This window comes from Papio anubis, chromosome 4 (genome assembly GCF_008728515.1).
Source record: "Papio anubis isolate 15944 chromosome 4, Panubis1.0, whole genome shotgun sequence".
NCBI lineage: Eukaryota > Metazoa > Chordata > Mammalia > Primates > Cercopithecidae > Papio > Papio anubis.
In genome coordinates this window covers 52,176,831-52,200,072 of record NC_044979.1, presented here as the reverse complement: position 1 = coordinate 52,200,072, position 23,242 = coordinate 52,176,831, and the positions used below count along the sequence as shown (strand labels likewise).

Here is a 23,242-nt window from a genome sequence, read left to right as displayed (position 1 = left end):
CTTGAGACTGTGAGGCAGAGGTTACAGTGAGTCGAGATCATGCCACTGCACTCCAGCCTAGGTGACAGAGCAAGAGACTCTGTCTCAAAAAAAAAAAAAAAAAAAAAAAAAATCGTCATCTATATAATGATAGTTTCTACTTTGCATGATTGTGGTGAAGATTAAGCAAGATAATGTGGGCAAGGTACTTAGTGGAGGGTCCAGCAGGCCTCTCTATAAGCGCTTAATGAGCATGCACTAGAATGTAGTTTCATACCTGTAATCCCAGCACTTTGGGGAGGCCAAAGCAGGCAGATCTCTTGAGCTCAGGAGTTTGAGACCAGCCTGGGCAACATGGCAAGACACTGTCTCTATAGGGAAGGGGTGGGGAAGAGTGAATGGGCGTGGTGGTGTATGCCTGTAGTCCAAGCTACTCAGGAGGCTGAGGCAGGAGGATTGCTTGAGCCCAGGAGGTTGAGACTGCAGTGAGTCATGATCACACCACTGCACTCCTGCCTGAGTGACAGAGTTAAGATGCTGCCTCAAAACTTTTCATTAAAAAGCCTAATTCTATCCTTTAATATCTTCCTGAAAAGCTTTGTGCATACGAGAAAAATTTTATTACTAGTTATTTGAACCTCCATGCTACTGGCTTTAACTTCAGTCTCCAGAATCAAAAGACAGCAGCTCCAAGTTGACCCCCACTATAGGCAGTATATTTAGCTAAGGCCCTTTATTTAGAAAGGTGAGATTTTCTGGCTCATCTAAAGACAGACCGCATTTTAAAAGTTGTAATCACATAAACACTGAGAAATCTAACTACAAGAGAAATGTGGTGAGGATGACAAGAGGATACCCAATCAGCATTTCCACCTCAGGAGATGTAGAATGGTCACAGGCTGCATTTGTATGAGAGTCTGGGTGCTTTCTGGAAGAGATGGTTCACAAGATTTGGAGAGGTCTATTGGACCTGCCAAGGACTCTTTAATGGGAAAATGACAAAGGGTATCACCAACCATGGGGAGAGCTCATCCTGAGGCTATGTTCATCCTAGGTCACCAAGTGCTTGCTAATAAGAATAATTACTGATTTTTGTACCTTAATTTTGTATATTGAAGCTTTGCTGAAGTTGTTTATCAGATCTAGGAGCTATAGAAAGCAATTTGGAGATTTCTCAAATAACTTAGAACCATTTGACACAGCAAACTCATTACTAGGTATATATCCAAAGGAATATAAATCATTCAACCATAGAGACACATGTATGCATACGTTCATCACAGAACTATTTACAATAGCAAAGACACACAGTCAACCTAAATGCCTATCAGTGGAAGACTGGATAAAGAAAATGTGGTACATATACACCACAGAATGATACGTAGCCATGAAAAGAATAAGACGATGTCCTTTGCAAGCAACATGGATTAAGTTGGTGGCCATTATCTTAAGTGGATTAACATAGGAACAGAAAACCAAATACTGCATGTTCTCACCTATAAGCTGGAGCTGCACATTGAGTACACATGGATGCAAAGAAGGGAACAGTAGACACTGGTCTACTTGAGGATGGAGGGTGGGAGGAGGGAGAAGATCAAAACGCTACCTATTAGGTATTACGCTTGTTACCTGGGTGATGAAATAATCTGTACACCAAACTCCCATGACATGCAATTTACCCATATAACAAACCTGCACATGGACTCCCTCAACCTAAAATAAAAGCTGGAAAGAAGAAAAGGAATGACTTTGAGGAGTGGTATTGTTTGGTCTCTCAAATGCCATCCATCCACAGAGGAGCTTTATGTCCTCTTTTTCCTTTTTATCACATTTCTTGAGAGAAAGGTGAATATGAAAGACCTAAGGGTCTTGGAGAAAAAAAAAAAAAACTTGAAATCTCAGGTTTGCTGTAAGGTACTTGGAAGATAAGCCCATTCTGGTGGAAGCCTCATAAACAACCCTGAGAAGAGAGAACTCTGCTATCTGGGAGTGAACAGCCACAGGAGCTGCCAGAGTAGCCCAGACAGAGGCACCGGATGGTGCCTTTGCTCTTGTGAAACTAAAATAAATCTTGGGCCCCCCAAATTAGTAAGACCTATGACCTGGAAGCCACCTCCCTGCTTTGAGTTGTCCTGCCTTTGCTTCAAGTTGTCCCACCTTTCTGGAATGAACCAATGTTCATCTTACATATGTTGATTTACGTCTCATTTCTCCCTAAAATGTGCAAAACCAAACTGTGCTCTGACCACAATGGGCACATGTCATCAGGACCTCCTGAGGCTGTGTCATGGGCCTGTGTGTTCAATCTTGGCAAAATAAACTTTCTAAATTAACTGAGACCCATCTCAGATATTCAGGGTTTACAGTCTCAATAGCAACTAGGAGCTCAATGTGGCCTAGTGTGAGAGAGCCCCCAGGGGGCCATGGGGGCTGTTAGGAAAGTGAGCATAGTGGCGGGTACTGGGAATGTCATCCCTGACTCTGCCTCCAGAGACAACCCTTCTATGTCATCCTTGCCCCTCTTTGCACCTGTTATTTGTACCTACTGCAATGTATTCCTCTAAGTTGGTTTCATCTCTAACTAGACAATGGCTCCAGGAGGAGTTGAATTGAGTCTTACTCATTTTGCATCCCTACCCGCTAGCAAAGAGCCTAGAATTTTATCAAGGAATGAGTAGTAGGGTTCAGAGGTAAAGGCTACTTAATGACTACTCCTACTGTCACACACACCCTGTGACTGTCATTATCTGGCTGGTATGGCTTAAGGTAAAATGAGATTAAATTAGAAACTGAGTTACATTATAGTGATTTGATAGAGAACCTGAGAACTGAAGCTGTAATCCCCTGATTTTCAACTAAGAAATCACAACTATTCTAGTATTTTCATTAATCCACAAAAGAATTGATGTGCTTTCTTGGGAGTATCCTGTCTTGTTTGATCCCCATGATCAAAGAGTTTTAAATGCAAGAATCATAGAGTGTTAGACCGGTTACAAAAATGGCTGCATTTCTCCACCCCTCCCTGTATCCACAGCCATTACAATGTAACTCTGTGGCTCCTCCCATCAGGAAGTGGAGTCTATTTCCCCACCTTCTGAATCTGGACTAGCCTTGTGAATTGCTTTGACATAGAATATGATGCAAGTGGCAGCATGCCAGTTCTGAGCTGAGGCCTCTAGAGACCTTGCCCATTTCTCACTCAGAACCTTGACCCCATTATATATATAAACCCAGGCTGGCCTGCTGGATAGTGAAAGACACATGGTCTGGCCACCCATTGACTCAGCTGACAGCCAGCCAATGACCACACATGTGAGGTCATCCTAGACCAGCGAGCCCCCAAAATAGCTGATACTCATAGAATGTTGAAAACCTGTTTTTCTACTCTTATCAATAACTTTGATAGTTATGGTCTACCTTCAGTCAAACCAGTCCCTCAATTACTTTAATATTGGAGAATATCCAAAGGGGTAAATGAATCAAGTCTTCATCCCTTTCTTGACACAGATTTTGAAAATGGGTTCAAATGAAAGAATCTACTTGCAAAATTGATTCTTTCAAGGCTTCCTATCAACTGATAACAGAAATATTGGTGTTATAGGCACATGCTAATAAAAGACTTCACCAAACTGCTTTATATAAAAAGAGTATACACACATATAAGTTGCAAGGCTAACAAAAGGAACTTAATGTAGGTGGTGAGTTATATTAGTCTGTTCTCATACTGCTATAAAGAACTACCTGAGACTGCATAATTTATGAAGAAAAGAGGTTTAATTGACTCGCAGTTCTACAGGCTTAACAGGAAGCATGGCTGGGAGGCCTCAGGAAACTTACAATCATGGTGGAAGGGGAAGAAAGCATGTTGTACCACGACAGAGCAAGAGAGTGAGCCAGCCAAAGGGGAAGTGCCACACACTTTTAAACCATCAAATCTCATGAGAACTCACTCACTATCACAAGAACAGCAAGGGGGAAATCCATCTCCATGATTCAATCACCTCCCACCAGGTGCTTCCCCCAACACTGGGGATTACAATTCAACATGAGATTTGGGTGGGGACACAGAGCCAAACCATATCATGACTTAATACCAAAATGGCAGACCCAATGTTTGTTAGAATTAGGTTCAGCTGCGACAGAAAGCTTCCTCAGCCCCCATTCCCACTCCATCACCTGAATGACGGTAGCTTAAACACGGTTGTAGTTGATTTCTCGTACATCAACATTTAGGAAGGATATTAAGACCCGTTGTCTCCTGGTGCCAGAAGCCCAGGGTACTTCTATCTGGTTGAATTGCCATAAGTGGTCTTGATCCCATGAGCCAACATAGCAGCATGTGCATCCCACACAGCAGGATGGAGGAAGGGAAGAGGAAGAAAAGGCAAAGGACTCCCACATCCAGTCCCCCATAACACAAACCACACATACACACCATCAAGCAATGCTATTGCTATCACCTCAGCCAATTAGCTAACACACCCAGCTGCAAGGCAGGCTCAGAAAGGGAATCTTTGAGGCCATTTGCTCAGCTTAAATTCAATTACTACGGCATTTGGAAGACAACTAGCAATCTCCGTTACAGAATGCTTAATATCATGTGGTAAGTTTCTACTATGTGACAGTAATAATATCTTTTAACTTTCCAGTGAGTTCAGTTCCCAATTATGTTTATATGTCGGTTGTTTGTAACCCGGAAAGCAATTTCTCACAAACATTTCTACTGGCTATCTTTCTAGATCAATAAATACAACCTATTGTAGCCCAAAATGTCCTTGAAACATAATTTTCATTTTTACTCAATGATCCTTTATTCCATCATTCCAAGGGAAAAAAAATACATTCCAAATGACTACAGATTATGCATCTCAGGAGCAGGAAAGTTCCTCCTAAAACAGCACAGACTGAAGAGAAAGGGGGCCCTTTGGGACTACGAGGGTGCCCTACATTTGCATCCAAGAAAATAAATGCATCTTTTCTAGGGCATTAGTCATTCTAAGGTTCTGAATTGGGGAACACGGGGCCCACTGGGGGATGACAGATCAAGACCACATTCTGACACATTCTAACCTCATCTTGTCTTTGTTGAGGGACTGCACGTCTATAGACCACACAGCCCTAGATACACTTACAGGACACATGAAGGGCAAGGTCCAGCTGTCCTGGGGCCTGGAGCCGCCCACTGGCTTCACTCATCCCCAGTTCTAGATTTTACTAAATACAAAGGCTTCCCATGAAGGCCAGTCTTTAACCAAGTCCAGAATTGGCTTACTTGAGGAATTCTTGCCTGTGTGGGTGATAAACACATCCACACCTCCAGAAACACAGATACCAAGAAACAGAAGAGCCAAGCAAGACAAAGACAGAGATAGGGTGAAATGTGAACAATTCAGAAGCACTTAGATTCTGTCATAGGCATCTAAATCATGGGGAACATGGACCATGAGGCACCTCCAACACAGAGATCTTTGAAATGATTTAATTTGGCAGTTTATGTTGTTTCCTGCTTCTGTCAAGCGGTTTACCATTGCTGACAGATGTCTTTTCTGATTATCGCTGGGAGTCTTGCAACTTTGAAAGCTATTGATTAATGTATCTGTCTTCCCAGTCTTGGAAACCTTTTTACTAGGCTGCTTGAGAGAGCTGGTTAAAAAATCATCTTCCTATATTCAAGTTCTCTAAAAATTTGTATTAGGCTATGTAAGCCATATGAGGGAGAGAAATACAGGTTTCCAAGAACAGAACAGGTTTTAAATGGGCTTGAATTCTTTTTTGGTCTACCTTTCAGGAATTTGCTCTGCTAGCTGGCTAAAGGGCATGCCTAATGATAACATAGCCTCCTTTTAACTCACTTTCAAATAGGGAAGGGCTATGTGGCAAATTTTGTGTGTGTTTAATTTTATAAGCAGACTAAGTTTCTTTCGGGAGGTTGGGTTTTGATTTTGACTACCTCAAGAAAGGTTCCCCAGAACTTTGCTTTAGGTATATACAAAATAGTTTTTTCTATTATATTTCACTAAACTGTTGGGCAGTGAGATAAACCCATCCATAAAGTCTCCTGCCACTTCCTGTGGGGAGGCTGGAATACTGCGGACACTAACTGAAGGTTGGGAACAGTTTGCACAGATCCAGGGTGACTCCCTTCTATGGGGGGCTCACAGCAACTGGGATGCACAGTGTCTAGGCTGTTTCCAGCAGAGCTAGACCTGTCTTCTCTTTCAGAAATCAAATAAGAACTAAGACCCTGCTGAGCTATTCTTGAACTTCCCTCTTTTCCCCTGGGCATTTTGTACCATCCAGCAAATCTTGTCCTTAGATTCCGGTGCCTAACCATCCTTTCCTCCCAAGGATTTAGGGACATTCAAAAGTATGTTTTCCACTGAGTAACTAAGGATTAAGAATGTACATATCCTTGCATAGTACTTCTCACATCAATACGATTAGTTTGTCCTCTTGGTGCAAAAGCAGGGATGTTGATCAAAATATTTGACAACCTATAAAGCATGGCAATCCACAATAAAAATGGAGGCTGGCCGTTGTGCGAGCTCAGTGTATACCGCAGAATGTTGGCCCTGTCGTGAGTGGAAAGATTTCTCCTGGTAATCAATGTCCAGGTTAGAAGATTCCTGCCTTGTTCCCATCTTTCTTTAAAAGAGGACATAACTCTTAGTGGCCTGGAGCTCGTTCTTCTAGAGGATTCATCCTTCCCTTTTCTGGGATTTTGAGTGACAGTGTTTGCAAGATTTTGTGAGGCTAAGGATCTATCTGTAGTTTCTAAACATGCCCATCAATTGTAGATTATCCCTTGCTTCCAGTCAGTTACCAGGGCCTCTCAATTCTGCCTCCTACATAGTCCCAAATCATTTCTGTCTTCTGTCCCCTCTACCTCTTTGGTTAGGCACTCCTCCTGCCTTGCCTGGATTTCTCATAACTAGTGTCCTTGCTGCAGGCACCCCCTTCTAATCCATCCTGAACACACATGCAGAGAGGGTCTTCTCAGCACAGATCTGAGTGTGTCACTGCAATGCCTACAATATCTAAATGCTGCCCTGTAGGAAATAAAATCCAGCCTCTGTGATAATTCCAAGCACTTTGTGATATACCCCACAATCTCCCCACATGCCATAATCAAAGTCCTATGCTCTAGCCAAGCCCAGCGACCTAAAACCCCTTGGAGGCGCAGCTCTTCCTTACCTCAGTGACTTTGTGGGAGCTACTCCCTCAGTCTGGATTGGAAGTCTTTCCTGATCTGTTCAGGACTATTCTCTACATTCTCAGAAAGCCATTTCTAAAAATCAAAAAGACTCTTCCTAAGGTCTTCTTTACAAATGGGACCATGTGTCTGTCACAATAACCCACCCCTACTAAGTGGGCTGTTTACTCCCAGACATTTACTCCTAGAATGAGTGGAGTAGCAGAAAGAATAGAAGTTTAGGGTCTTAAGAGGACACTTATTGCCTGGGATGATATTCACTTAGTATCTATTAGGTTGTAGCATGTGACATTGCCATTTTTGTAAGTCAAAATGGTAGAACACCAGCCACTTCACATAGTTCAACCTACTATAAACCACAATCTCTGTTCCAATGAAAGAAAATCCAGCTATTAGTCTCCACCTGCCAGGTCTGCTGTGCAGTGGTTTAGCATCGTGATTAAAAGCTTGGATGGCAAACTCAGAACTGGATTAGAGTTCCAGCTCTGACTACTTGCTGTGTGTCACCTTGGACAAGTTATTTGCCATTTACGAGCCTCAGTTCTTACATCTGTAAAGTTGGGGATAATAACAATGCCTTCTTCATAGAGAGATTGTGAGAATTAAATGAGATCATTTGCATAAATGGCTGAGTTCACAGTAAACACTTTCTAAATGGCAGTTATTGTGAGCATCAAATACAATATGTGGCTTGCTCTACAAAAATTAATTTTAATTACCCGGTGTATAACTTAACAATACAACTAATTTGCAATCTGATTGCTTTGTTGATGAACACAAACTTTAGATCCTGAATACACTGTAGAATTCCTTTCTCCTTTTAAAAACCTTCATTCACAGTTAGTATTTATTGACCAGGACCCTGGATGGGGCCTGCCTATGCATTTCCTTCTCTTTTCTTCCTGCATAATTCATATGCCATTATTAGGACCTCAAGAGATTGAAACAGAATGACCAGGGACCCCAGCACCTGCCCAATCCTCTTTCTCAAACTTCCAGACTCCCACTGTCTACTGAAAAAGGCAAATGGGTAGGCAAGAAGCAGCACCTGGACGGGTGAGTAATGAGGGTATTTTACCTGCAAGACTGCAGTAAAGCCATCCTGGGGGTGAGGTCTTCACAGGATGGTCATGTGTGTTCCTCTGTGGGCTATCTCCTGGCTTGGCCTGTGTTTCGAAGGTCACATGGAGCTCCAAGCCTGGTCACCTAGCTGCCTCACCGGCTGACTCTGTGCAGCACTGAGAAGGAGAAAGATAATGGACTAACCCAGGCAATGCAGGCCAGGTCTGGCATCTTCAAGCACGCTCATCTCATCAGTCTTTTGCTATTCCTCCTTTCCTATAGCAAAGGCCCAGAGGGTTTGGAGCATGTGGCTCTCATCTGCTTCACAAATGACTGGGTGATAGCTTTCCTTTGACTTCAAAGAGAAGCTGTTTCCTTACTGAAAGGCTTCACATTGAAGTTCTCAGGAGAGGAAGACTCAGCCTCCCCCAGGTGACCCATTGCTCAGGTGCAGCAGAACCACGGTGACAGTTTGTATAGGACTTGTCCTTCCAGCTTCCTGGGCTTCCTCTGACTCTGGTTAGAGGAGGTGCTCAAGGGGAGAGATCAAGGTCTCTGCTCCTTGCTTAACTCAGGCCAGGGCAGAAGATAGAATCATGATGCTCCAGACAGAGAGCCCTGGGAATGGCTGCCAGTTTCTAGCTCTGCATCCTTCCTATTCCTGCAGCCAGACCCCTCCCTTCCTCGCTGTCACCGTGCTTAGGTATGGGACAGTCCTGCACCTGGGTAGGGTAAACCTAAGAAGCCTGTGCAACAGCAGACAGAGTGACTTGACTTCTTTGTTCTTGCTGTTCGAGCCTTGTGCCTTCATTTTGATAACTGGCTTCCACATGATGGTGAACAGGCTCAACCTGTTTCCTAGTTCCCCTGTCTTGATGATTTGCCTGATACCTATTTCTAAAAGGTAGGGACCTGCCTAGCTCTAAAGGACTTATGGCCAGCCAGAATTGAAGTGAACAGCTGCTCCAAGAACTGCCTGCCATATGACATGGTACAGGAAGGGGCTGGTGTTCACTGCTGGAGACAAGAGAAAGTGGTCAGCAGAGAGGGAACAAGAGAAGAAAGGGGAGAGCAAAGAGAGGAGCCACATGGCACCAGGAACCTGTAGTTAGCTCTTCTGCCTCATGTGGTTTTGATGGCCTGAACACAACTTGATTGTACCCACCTGATTCATGAGGGAGACTCCCAGGACTTTGAGATAAAGCAGTGTCAGTGGGAAACAAACAGAAAGCTACACTAAGCATTCCTTTTCAGCTATTATTTTAAATATAGGGTGTGTACCTGTGAGGCAGCAAGAATACTCTTAATTACTCCCTTACAAAAAAGTCTAGTTCATTTCCACATCTTTGCTTCCTTTTTAACTTTGCCAAAATGCATACCCAAGCACGTTTTGTAGGAGCATGTCCTCAGTCTGGTCATAGTCTCTGTGACATCTTGGTCTATTGAATGGTGCCTCTAGAGTTGCGCTCACTGAGCCTCAGCAGCTGTATATTTGGTAGCTCCAAATTTGATTCCAGGATTATTCCATCTGTATAATAATTTTTTCTTGATTGAGTCCGTTTTCTATGTCTACTCAGAAAACATACAATATATCCCCAACCAGTTACCACAATCTTCATTAAAATTTGAATTTACCATGATCCCTTCCCTTCCCATCACTAACTAATCCTCCTGGCAAGATTTGCCTCCTAACTCGCACCATCACCTGGGCTGGAGTGTGGTGGCATGATCTTGGCTCGATGCAGCCTCCACCTCCCAGGTTCAAGTGATTCTCCCACCTCAGCCTCCCGAGTAGCTGGGACTACAGGTGTGCACCACCATGCCCAGCTAATTTTTCGTATTTTCAGTAGAGACAGATTTTCACCATGTTGGCCAGGCTGGTCTTGAACTCCTGACCTCAAGTGATTCACCCATCTTGGCCTCCCAAAGTGCTGGGATTACAGGCAGGGACCACTGCGGCTGGCCTAGGACTTAATTTTTTAATCTCTGCTGCTAGTAATCCATTGAGATCTAGGTATGCAAACATAATAATGGTAATAATGGGCAGCTAGAATTTACCAAGAACTTCCTATGTGGCAGGCACTGAGCTAAGGGCTTTACAGGCATTATTTTATTCTCACAATCTCTCAGTGTTATCATCTCTAGACTTCCATTTCTACAAATATGACAGTGTGGATATCCTGAAAATCCTCTTATTACAAAACATCTAGAACTGATTTATCAAGAACAACAAGCAGACTTGTAAATGCAAATCTGAGCTGGTGAGAAAGAGAAGGAATTTCCTGTGAGCAAAAACAACAGGAAGAAAGCTAAAGGCAAAGGGTCAGCAAGCCCTAATGGCTTTGTCTGGCCTACCATGTTGACTGATCCCAACCAGGGAGTCTGGGTTTTAACAGCCACTCAGAAAAACAAGACTCAGCCTTGCACCAACTCCAATTAGAAAGCTGAAACTTAAATGCCTACATAAATATATTGGAGAAACAGCAAGGCTGAAAAAAAAAGCACTGATCATTCATGTTGAAAAATTGGATAAAGAAAAGCAAATGAAATCCAATGAAGGTTGAGTGAAAGAAGTTATAAAGAACAGAAATTGGCCAGGCACGGTGGCTCATGCCTGTAATCCCAGCACTTTGGGAGGCCGAGGCAGGCAGATCAACTGAGATCAAGAGTTCCAGACCAGTCTGGCCAATGTGGTGAAACCCTGCCTCTACTAAAAATACAAAAAAATTAACTGGGTGTAGTGGTGGACACCTGTAATCTCAGCTACTCGGGAGGCTGAAGCAGGAGAATCTCTTGAACCTGGGAGGCAGAGGTTGCAGTAAGCCGAGATCACACCATTACACTCCAGCCTGGTCGACAAGGGCAAAACTCCGTCTCAAAAAAAAAAAAAGACAAAAAAGCAGAAATTAACAGAAAACAAAACACTTGCATCTAAAGCTAGAACCCTTGAAGAAGTAAAACTTGAGTGGAAAGAGGAAACTAGAAAAAATTCCATCCACTGGCACAGGAAGACTGCAAAGAAACTTGCCCGTCTTGGCCTGGGTCCGGGCTGGAATTCAAAAGGTTCCTATGGAATTCATAAACACAGACCTCCCCTTGCCTAGGTTGGAACAAGCAAACAACTATTGAATAAAGGAACATGAAAGAAGTCCCTGGTTGGCAAGGTCCCTACAAAAACCTGGAAAAAGCAAAGACAAAGCTCCAGAGACCCTCCGCATAGGCCGTGCCCACTCACCCTCCAAGGAAGATGGTCCCTCAAGCCTGTTGAATCCAACTTCTCCTCCAGACCTCCGGATCCAAGTCCATACCCATCCTTTTCAGCCTCACTTCTCAAAGTATGGCACTGGAACCAAGTGCATCAGCGTCACCTGGGAAATACGAATTTACTGACCCCCAGCTCAGACCCACTGAATCACGAACTCTGAGGGTGGAGCCCAGCAATCTGTGTTTTAACATGCTCCCCAGGTGATCATGATGCACACTCACATTTGATACACTTATACCCATTCTTCCTCCCGAGGAGTACCATGAGGACAAGCACATTCAATACATTTCAGTAATGTTGGAAACTACTGCTCTGGATTTTAATGATATCTTAGGCCTATCGAACCCTAAGAAATAAAAGTTTTAGAACACCAAGCAGGGTTTTTATTTTCAAAGCTTTGGAACTTATATGAGTCATTCTTTTTAGGTTTTATATAAAATAGTAAACCTTTAAACACATAGAATTTTAGCTAGAAAATGAAATTCTCTTACGTGATTATTTATAATCTACGCAATAATTAGCATTAGACTAAGATGCCAATTTTCTTCACATGAATAGAGAATCATTTACATAAATTATAATGCTAATAATCTATTTTCAGTCCAAAATTTGTGTGTGTGTGCTGCGTTTTCACTTGGGTAGAAAAAACCACTATGTCAAACAGAATAAGCATTTATTCTGTTGCTTTGAGTATGTGAATAGTTATTAAATTAAGATTATGTTGCTTGAGATACAAGTAAATCATCTAGTCACTTCTGATTCCTCACACTCTAATTGGTTAGTTCTTACTTACAGTTGTCCATAATACTTATTTCAACTTCATGTAGGTCTGAAATGCTCACAGATCTCATTAAAAATGAGAACTTTTATTTCATGGAGTCTATGACATCATGTTTTCTATTTCATACTGTTGTTTAATCAGAACATGTTGGTGGTGTTCCATAAATTTGCTTGTGTCATATTGTAGTGAAGATAAGAGGACTTGTTGCTTTAAGCAGGATCTTAGGATACTCTGGGATCCTCTGCATTGGTTCAGCTACTACAAACCGAGGTTTATTGGCTCGGTTCTGTGAACCTAGAACTTCGATGGATAACTTTTTTTTAAATGATCAGACCTTGGCACAATCTCTATGTCAGTAATTACAACAAAAGATACAATTCGAGTGATAAGAACATTTGGGTCTACTATGCAAAGCATGTCTGACCTAATTCCAAAGTTTCAGACTAATACAATCAGTGATCAGAATACCACCTGCTTTCATTCTTTTCACTTAAGCACAGAGCAGGGTGAGTGTCTATTGGCACGGGTGCAATCAATGTAGGAACACGGTAATTCTGAGAACTGCCACAGGTGGAGAAAGTATTTTTAGGCATGCTACCCGCTCTGCCCAAGCGGTCTTTGCAGGTGACTCAATTTCAACCTGAGTCTCCTCACTCCACATCTCCTCTTCTTTAACATCACTCCCTCAGATATGTCCTTTACTCTCCAGACCCATAGTCAGACCTACTTTTCTGGACAGAAGGTGTTTGGCCCAGGGAGTCTAAGCCAATTCTGGTTCCTGCCATGACAGAAAGATGAGCCATCAGAGAGAACAGCTCCACCTCTGCCACCAGATCACACACATCCCATATGCACCACCTTCACCCATATCAACATCTCCTTCATTTTCTTTTCCACAGCCATCAACATCAACATCCTCATCAATGTTTCAATGGGTCATGAACACCAGTGCAATTATTACCACGATCTCAAACGCCGTCACTCTTTCCTGTTTGCTAAGAAATGATGTGGTCTGTAGGGAAAAGATATCAGCTCTAAAGCCAGGCTGAAATACTTTCAAATTATAGCTGTCTTTACCATTATTTGTGAGACTTGGGCAAATTCCTTACTTTGAACATTATTCCTTAGCTGCAAAATGGAAATAATACCTTCCACCGATGGTACTGGCAAAAACTAAATGAGATAAAATACATAAAGAAGCTAACACAGTTGTGGCTCCTAGCTGGTACTCAACAAATGTAAATTTTGTATATTGTGGATCTTCAGTAAATATAGAACAAGTGACTGAATGGATACCAAAGAGAACCAGATATTCTTAAGGAACACTTTATTTAGGCTAGAGGTTTTTAAACATTAAGTTGTTGTTGGCCAGGCGCAGTGGCTCACGCCTGTAATCCCAGCACTTTGGGAGGCCGAGGCGGGCGGATCACGAAGTCAGGAGATCGAGACCATCCCGGCTAACATGGTGAAACCCCGTTTGTACCAAAAATACAAAAAAATTAATCGGGCACAGTGGTGGGCGCCTGTAGTCCCAGCTACTTGGGAGGCTGCGGCAGGAGAATGGCGTGAATCCCGGAGGCGGAGCTTGCAGTGAGCCGAGACCACGCCCCTGCACTCCAGCCTGGGCAACAGAGAAAGACTCCGTCTCAAAAAAAAAAAAAACATTAAGTTGTTGTTAGTAGCCCAAACCTTCCTTTAAGTACAATTGTATGCAGAAGGTCAACACTGAAAAAAAGACAAACAGAGCTGCTTCCATTAAAGCAGGGGTAGTGGTTCTGTGGTCCTCTTAGATCCATTTGTCATTGCACATCAGCTCACCTTTGTCCTGGGACTCCCAAAAGCACAGTTTGAAAACCACAGACCCAGGATAAATTCTTAAAACTAAGTTTTACTGTAACCTTTATCTAAGTTCCACATATTTTTGGTTACTTCTAGGTTCTTTTTGTTAATCTAAATGAAATATTTATCATTATATCTTCTAACTTGTATCGTTGATACACTGGAAAGCTATCTTTATAGATGAGTAAATTATCTTAAAAATTTTTCCAAGTTTTTCAGTCTATTTTACTGGCATTTCCCAAGTACATAATCACACTGGATACAAATGATTTTTTTTTCTCCTCCTGGTCAGAATTTCAATGTCGTATTTATTTCATATTTTGGTGTATGCACGAGAACTTCCAAAATAATGTTACATAAAAGTTGTCATGGTACGCATCCTACTTAGTTCTTGATTTTAATTAGCTTTCTTCTAGGTTAGTCATTCCTATTTTGTTGCCAGAGTCCCAACCCCCTCGATTTCTGATTGAATGGGTCTGGAGTAGGTCTCAAACATCAGTAATTTTAAAAAGCTCCCCAGGTGATGCTTATGTTCAGAGATTGAGACCCTCCCCTTGGTTCCAGGTAATTTAGCATGGATATGATGTTGGCTGCTTATTTAATATTGATAATCTTTATTATGTTTAGGAAAAATTTGGTGTTCTTGGTTGTCTAAGGTTTGTTATTTGCTTTAGAAATAGTGTTACAGGTCTGTTGAGATGACTGCATTATATATTTGCATATTTTTTTCTTACTGGATATATTAAAGTGACAAATAAAACATCCTTGTATTCCTCAGTTAAGCTCAATTTGGCCATGGCCATAGTAATTCCTTTATTGCATTATTCAGTTCAGTTTGCATCTATATTTGTAATTTGTAATGATGTATTTTTATGTAGTCTCTGTAATAATAACAATAATACTAGCAATATGTTTAAGGATTAAATGTTTGCTATGTTCTGGATACTGTTCTAAGTTCTTCAAATAATTATTTTATTTATTTCTTAGTCTTTCATCTATGGAAACTGAAGCAGAAAAGGATTAAATATCTTGCCCTTGGTCATACTGCTAGAACATAGGAGAGCCAGGATTTGAACTCAGGTAGTTGGGTGCTAGAGGACGTGCTTTAGGGCACTATTTCATGCCACCTGTCCATGCCATCACATGTCACCTGGGTAACACTGAATAACAAGTTCTTTAGCCTCTCACTTCTTCAGTTTGCTCATCTGTAAAATGAAGATAATAGTTATCCCTGTCTCCTAGGGTTTTAGGAGTAATGTGTAAATTAATATTTGTGAACTCTCAGAACTTTGCCTGGCACCGAGTAAGAACAAAATCAAATGTTTGTGAAATAGAACCAAACCAGGCAATCTGGCACCTGGTCTTATACATGGCCTCTTTCAGATCTTAAAAAAATGACTTGAATAGCTGACCCCAGAATCTTTGTTGGAGGAAATTCCTTGATTAAATAAATTTCTTCCATTTTTTTTGTAAATTAGTTTTCTACTTTTCCATAATAAATTTGTTATGTACATTTTATCAAAAATCATTTATGTTCTAGTTTATTGGCATATATTTTTAAATAATAAAAAGCTTTATACTGTAATCACCTTTTACTTCTTCAGTTTTAGTTTTATTTGAATTTTCTCTGTTTATTTTTTTTAAAAAAATCCTAGTTTTGATTTTATTAATTTTGTTTTGGATTTTCCCCCCAACAAACCAGCCCTTGTATTTATCTCTTAATGCTATTAGCTTTACAAATAATGTCTGATTTATATATCCATCTTGTCGAGTAGAATGCTTCATTTACTAGTTTTAATTCAATCATTTAAAGTAATAGAAAGCATCAAACACCATAGAATTGCCTATGTACACTTTCGGGCACATGCAACCATTTTTGATCTGCACTGTTACTCATCAACGTGCTTGTGGAGTGTTACTCCAATCACTTCATTCAAAGTCAGTCATTTTCTCAGTCACAATTATTCCCTCCCCACTTGTTCTCTAGCCTCTCTCTTCTGGGGCCGCTCTTCTAAAACAACTATTTTCTTGACTCAGTTTATCTCCTCCCAACATTTGGTGATTATACGTAATTGCAACGAGGGAGGTGAGGTTAGACAATTTTCATTCATTTTTCTGATCCAGTTGTGGGATACACACTCACAAAGCCACAATTAATAGTTCTTCCCTACACAAACAAGGAGTAATTAGAAAACATAATAAAAGAATTGGTGCCATTTACCATAACAGAAGAGGAAAAGGAAGAGGAAGAGGAGGAGGAAAAAGGGAAGAAGGGAAGGAAGAAAAGGAAAGGATGGGAAGGAAGGAGAGAGGGAGGACAACAGGAATAAACAAGAAATGTGCAGTAACTACACAAAGGAGACTTTCAGAAAACTTTCCGAGAGACATTTTAAAACAAAAGCAGCTTGAATACAAATGAAGAGCATTTTTAATTTAAATGGGAAAAGCTAATATGGTAAGACTGTCAATTCTTTCTAAATGAATATGTAAATTTGTTGCAACCCCAATAAAATATTAATTGATTTTCAAAAAATAAGAGCAGCTGGTTCTAAGACTTTTGTATAAATACCAAAATTCAAGCTTAGCCAGAAAAAAAAATTTCTACAAAGGAAGCATAATGAATTAGGCAAGCCCTACTAGATAATGAAACATATTATAAAGCATGTGTGATTACGCTAGATGAATGAATTGATAGAGAATCCAGAACTAGACCCAAACACATATGCAAATTCAGTTATGACAAAGGTGACATTTAGAAGCAAATGCATTCTTCAAATGATAGTGATTCTATTCATAAAGTTATAATACTTTTTTCTTACCAATGTTTTAATTATTATATTATACATTTATTATAATTACATTTGTTATAAATATTATGCACTTTTTAATATAAATGAATCTGTAAAGTCCCAGGAAAAAAATAAAGGAATTATTTTATATTCTGGATTGGGGAAAAGCCCTTTTAATATTTACTAAGCACTTGTTGCCAAGCAATTTTTAAGCACTTTACATATATTTATTTATTTAATTCCCACACGATGTTATAATCCCCACTTTACAGATGAGAAACCAAAGCACAAAAAGTGAACTTGGCGCTTGGCCTGATAGTTCAAAAGCGGCAGAGTGGAAGTACAAAGTCACATGGTTTTACTCTAGAGCTTGTGTTCTCATAAACTACCTGGAAAAAAGACAAAGATGAAAGCCAGTGGCAGGTCCTGGTGCAGTTTGCTGGGCTCCATCCCTCCTTGGCTGTGAAGCATGGGCAGTCCCTGACTGTCAGGTCCACAGACGGGTCATTGTTAGCACAGGTATGAAATGTTGTGGCATTATTCTTTATCCTGTGAATGAATAGCAAGGTGGCCCTGCTGGCAGAAGAAGAAATTGTGTACTACCTGGAAGTGAGAACCAGGTGATATGATGTGTGAAAGGCAGTTTTGCAAACTGATTAAGTAATTATGCTAGACCTGGCAAGACCTTACTCTAGAAATACAAAATATCATCGCAAACAACTCATGTGTTTTCCACAAAGAAGAGAAAGCTGAAGAGGGAAGCTCGCCAAACATCTGCATTCCTGATGGCCAGGGTGTACTGGCATACTTGTTTAAAATGTACCTATTGTGCAGATCAGTCAGCTACAACTTCTGCAGGATTTATGTGTCAGACACCTCATTTTTGTCAACCCTCCAACCAAGCTTTCTGAAGAATTACTTCAACTTGTTCTTCACTGCCTACTCCAAATTAAATTCCAAATGGAAAAATATTTTGATACAAACCAATCTATAAACTTCTAGAGAAAAACATGGGGGAATTATTTTATAATCCAGGGTGAGAAAGACCTTTCTCATTAAGCTCAGATGTTATAATGAAAAACAAGGATCAGTTTTACTCTGTTAAAATTTATGTATGGAAAAAATAAAGTCAAAAGACAAATAATAACATGGGAAAATATTTGCCCCACCCATAGCATGCAAAAGGCTAATTTTCATTATACATTCAAGAAGTCTTTTTTAAAAAACTCATGAACAGAGGACACAAATAGAAAATTCACCAGAAAAGAAATATAAATGGCATAAAAAATATAAAAAGATGTTCAACCTCAACCTCAAAATTTTAGATGGTAATTTAAAATAAAATGAAACATCACTATTCGATTACTGGACAAAAACCTTTGCTAATGCACAGTATTGATGAAAGCAGAGAAAGAGACACTTCCGGACAGTGAATAGACTAATTGGTACATCATCTTTGGAGGACAATTAAATATTATTCTAGTAATAATAATAGTAATAGCTTACTTTTTTTGAGTATCAGCTATGTCAGATAGACATTCTATGTGTTTCAGATATTCTAACTCATTTACTCCTCATAACAACCAAATGAGGTAGTTTCTATCATTATCACTATGAGAACACTGAGGCACAAAATGATTAAGAAACTTGTTCAAGATCACATATCCAGTAAATGGAAAAGCTGAGATTCAAACCCAGAAAGTCTGGAAAATTCAACTTAAAACTCCACACCACCACACACACATGCACACATGCTAACTATGGGTTGTAATGGATGTGTTAATTAATTTGACTGTAGTAATCATAGTAATCAGTATTCAGTGTACATATATGTGTATCACATCAGCATGTCATACACCTTGAATATATATACTTTTTATTTGTCAACTAGATATTTTTAAATTAAAAATAAATAAACCAAGTTCGACAACATCCATAAAAATTCAAAAATTTTATATCCATTATATTCATTAGGATTAGATTTAGGTACTTGACATAGAAAAGAAAAGAACTGTTGCTTAAATGAGGTAAAAGTTAATTTCTCTCCCAAATAAAATCTGGAGGTATATAGCTTAGAACTAACTGGCAGGGCAGCTCTTACCCCATGAAGTCCTCAGGAGCCTGGCTCCTTCCAGCTCCCCACTCACCATCAAAAGGGTGTGGCCCTAGGCAGCATGTGAATTACAAGAAGGAATAAAGAATAGAGGACAGAAGGCACTTGTCATCTGTCTCTCAGAGAAGTTTTTCAGAAGCTGTCACGCGACACTTCCCCTTCCACTGCTCTGGCTGCAAAGGAGGCTGGGAAATGTAGTCTTAATTCTGGGCAGCCATTTGCACAGCTTTGCATTGTATTACCAGGGAAGAAGAGGGGAGGGGAGATTGAGGGACATGTGGCCAGCTCTGTCCTTCCTGCTGACACCACAATTCAACTTCTAGGAAAATTTCTACCAGATTAATGACACATTTGTATAACAACATATTACACTGATTATTCCCCATTTATCCTTCCTCTCCCTGACTACCCTCTACCCCGCAGACTGACCTTCATGGACTGCATTACCTGGGCTTCCCTGACGTCTGACTTCCACTTCTATTCGGCAGCTGGGAAGAACCAACAGAAAACCAGAGAGCAAGAGGAGACAGCAGTCAGGGTATTTATTCCTCTTGCTCCTACTCTGATGGCTGCAGTTTGGGTACTGGCTGCATTCCTCACCATGTGGCTGTAGCTCTGTTTGGTTGGCCTCTCTCCCACAGAGCCATGGTCTCACTGGCTTCTAGTAACACTGCTCCCTCCCCTTGTCCCTTCATGCCTGGGGTGGTGAAGGCTTATCGCTGTTGGGAGTTCCTGAGTGTTTAGCCATTTATTGCTGGTTCCATTCATCCTGCCAGCACCTGTGTAAATAGTAGCTACATGACTAAACTCTTCAGGTAAGCTTGGGATGTGCCATCTGCTTCTGCTGTACCCTGATTCATACACATACGTGCAAGGACTTTCATTACAGCAGTGCTTGAAATAGTAATAGCCAAAACAAATTAAATATTTATCAATAGGGAACTGATTAAATATCATGCAGTTATAGTAGGAATATAATGTAGCAGTTTAACAAATAATGTCACACTATCATGTACACTTAAAAATTTGCTAAGAAGGTAGACCTCAAGTTATGTGTTCCTATTGCACTAAAATAATAATAATGTCTTTATGAGCTAAAATAGAGAGCTCTTGATGATAGGATGCTACCAACTATACTTTAAAATATAGATATAGATATACAGTTAGATTTGGATTTAGATAGATTCGCATGGTGTGTTATAAATGTATATATAATATGCATTTCTATACGTAAATGTTTTAAGGAAAAGACTAGAAATTGAGACTAGTGGTCACCTCTGGGAAAGAATAATGGAGAATAGGGTAGGACAGAGCTTTACTTTCACTGAATATCCTTTTATACTATATGAATTTTTACTATGTATAATTACCTTAAAAAACTAGAGAAAAAAATATTATTTTCCTTAGGATACATATAATGGGGAAGCATATGAATAAGATAGTAGCATTCCTTTGAGATTCCATTACTATAAATGGGATTCCAATTTTCTCTCCCCACCACTGTCCGCCCTCCCATGCCCCCTCCTCCCAAATGGGGGCACACCAAGGGCCCTCCCTTCTAATGAAGGGCAGTACCTCGTCCCCTGGATCTACTGTGGTCCTTACTGTGCTCTCCCTATGCATTGGTGTCAATTAATGGAGTACATGTTCTGTTCCAAAGCTGTAGGAAGTGCTGGAAATCAGGAAAATGAATGATCCCTGTCCTTAGAGAGATTATTTCCTATGCAGGGACATAAAAGTGTAAGAGGTGTCAATAGGAGTGAATATAGAAGTTCGAGATATGGCACAGAGAGGGTGTGGTCGATTGTAATCAGGGACTAAAACGAAGAACTGGAAGGATTTCCTGAGAGGTGAGAGAGGAATGTGGTGGCAATGGTAATAAAAGGAGAATGGGGTTGCCCTCTGAAGACAAGCAAAATAGAAGGGCATTTGAAGCAGCAGAAACCATGTAACTTAAAGCAGGACACTTCAGATAATTTAAGACTACCGATGGGAGATTAAAACGGGGAGCCAATCAGTTGAAGGTCATTGGTGTCATCATCATCCTGGAGAGAATCAAAAGGGAAGGGTAGAAGAATGGGTTAAGATTGTCTATTACAGTCATTATTCAGGAAAGAAAAATAAAGACTAGCTAAATGTTGGATTACTACTTTAGACTGCATTAAAATGTGACCATATTAAGATGTTGCATCAAAATGTTCTTGTGCCTTTTGAGGGGAAGACACATAGGCATGAAATAATAAGACACACTGGGGAAATTGCTGATAGTTCCTGAGGCATGACAAATAGCCAGGGAATAATAAGGCTGCAGAGGTAGGGGCAGTGCCTATATGACAAAAGTCGTTTCTATCATCCTGGAACAGCCAGTATTTGGCTGGGCAGTGATGTAATCAGTTGTGCATGTTAGAAAGGTCACTAGGAGTATAGAGGTGAGGCCAATTAGGAGACCGTGGCACTAATCCTGAGTAAAGGTGGAGAAAGGACAGGCACACAAGAAATATTGATGCGGTAGTATCAGCAGAAGTTAGTTATTAGTTGAAGGACAGAGGTGAGGAAACAGGAGGAATTGAAGAAATCTGTATTTCTAGTGACCAAATTGGTAGGGGTGCCATATACTTGGATAAAGAATAAAGGACAAAAAAGCCTGGGGGGAATGTGTGGAGCTTGAGGTTACTTGTGACTTCCAACTTTATGATTTCACTTATAATCTCCTCCTATACTCAATCTCTCTTTTCTCTGCTCTTCAATCCTCAACTCTCCCATCTCCTTCTTACCACAATTTTGCCTAATTAATGCCTACTCCCTCTTTAAGAATTAGTTCAAGCAACCTTCCATCCAGAAAGTCCCTCATAACACTTTATCTTCTTCCAATGAAGGCTGCTGTTAGGTGGCTTTTCCTTCCTACGATCTTGTAATGTTCTGTGTTTATTTCTATCATTACACCTTAATGAACATCAAATTATTTTTCCTTTACAGATCCGTTTCCCCTACATGATGTTAAGCTCCTTATGGGTAGGATCTACATCTTCCTCTCTAGTTTCCCCAGCATATAGCACAGTGTTTATTAGGATGTGATAGGCACTCAGTGATTGTTGAATGAATGAATACGTTTTGAGTGGGAGAAGAAACACTTATTTTTCTTAGCCTTGAGTGGGAGCATTGGAGGGTGTTGAAAGTTGTCATTGTTAGGGGCTAAGTGAGAGTTGGAAGGTGTCTGCAGTCTAAGTCTTATCTAGGAAGTAAGAGTCATTCCTCAAGATAAAGGTAGGTTGAGCAGAGTGATGGGCATTTGGAATTGCTGCTGTGGGGAGTGAAAAGGGGAGGAGCCCAAAAGGTCTAGTTGACATTGGCAATAATAAAATTATAATGGCAGTGACCCCAGTGACTGTATGATTCCTCTAGCAGTTCAGTGGGCTGAGTGTGAATGAGGAGGGGGTTGACGATGGAACTCGTCAAGGTCCACAAGGCAGATTCAGCAGAGGACAAAGAAGCTCTGACACAGGGTGACATATGGGTACAGATTGGGTTAGGAAGAGAGGTGGAGCCACAAGAGACAAGACTGAGAGAAATGAGAGGGAGGAAGTGAAAGACTATAAGTCTACATCATGCTGAAGAAGAGAAATTGTGGGGTAAGGTAGTGGTCGGGGTGGCTCCTTTGAGAAACTAGGGTGTTTACTTTGAGATTCCTGAGTTGGATCTCTTTTTTGGGGTGATGTCTGAGCCCAGATTGTAGTGCAGCCATGGAAGTAGGTTGCTAAAGGGACCTAGAAGTTAAGGTTGTAGGAATCAGAAAAGTTAGAGAACTTTAAAGTTGCATATTGAACCTATTGTATCAGGATTCTGAAGTTACCCACAGCAAAGGCAGGAACGGAGTGAGAGGAAGAGTAGGAATGGGGTTCCAGAGAGTCCAGTGAACAATGAGTGTACTCAGGGATTGAGTAGATGCAGTGAGGCAGATGGAGGCAGGAATCTCAAGGGAAAATGGAAAGGCATTTTGCATGAGAATTGGAAGATAATGGTCTGGGGTGGTGATGGGGAGTCTGTAGAATACCAACTGGCCTCTCCCTAACTCTGAAGTTTTCTTCATACTGGAGCACCCTCTCCAACCAGGCAGTCTTTATCTTTGCTCTTTCTTCTGATGCCTTGATTTGGCTTTCCAGGATGACTCTTGATTTGAGTCCCTAGCCTTGTGCTCTAATTT

General features: G+C 40.8%; 1 long non-coding RNA gene across 1 annotated transcript in view; it reads right to left on the bottom strand.

Annotated features, from left to right (window-relative positions):
* Nucleotides 1-3,963: 3,963 nt before the first annotated feature.
* LOC103883150 overlaps nt 3,964-23,242 on the bottom strand; it is a 57,576-nt gene continuing 38,297 nt past the window's right edge. Inside the window, exons 7-10 of the long non-coding RNA XR_004183179.1 lie at nt 19,642-21,086; nt 19,030-19,529; nt 11,490-11,622; nt 3,964-9,782 (exon numbers count right to left, since the gene is read on the bottom strand). This is a non-coding gene — a long non-coding RNA (uncharacterized LOC103883150). The remainder of the gene's footprint in view (nt 9,783-11,489; nt 11,623-19,029; nt 19,530-19,641; nt 21,087-23,242) is intronic.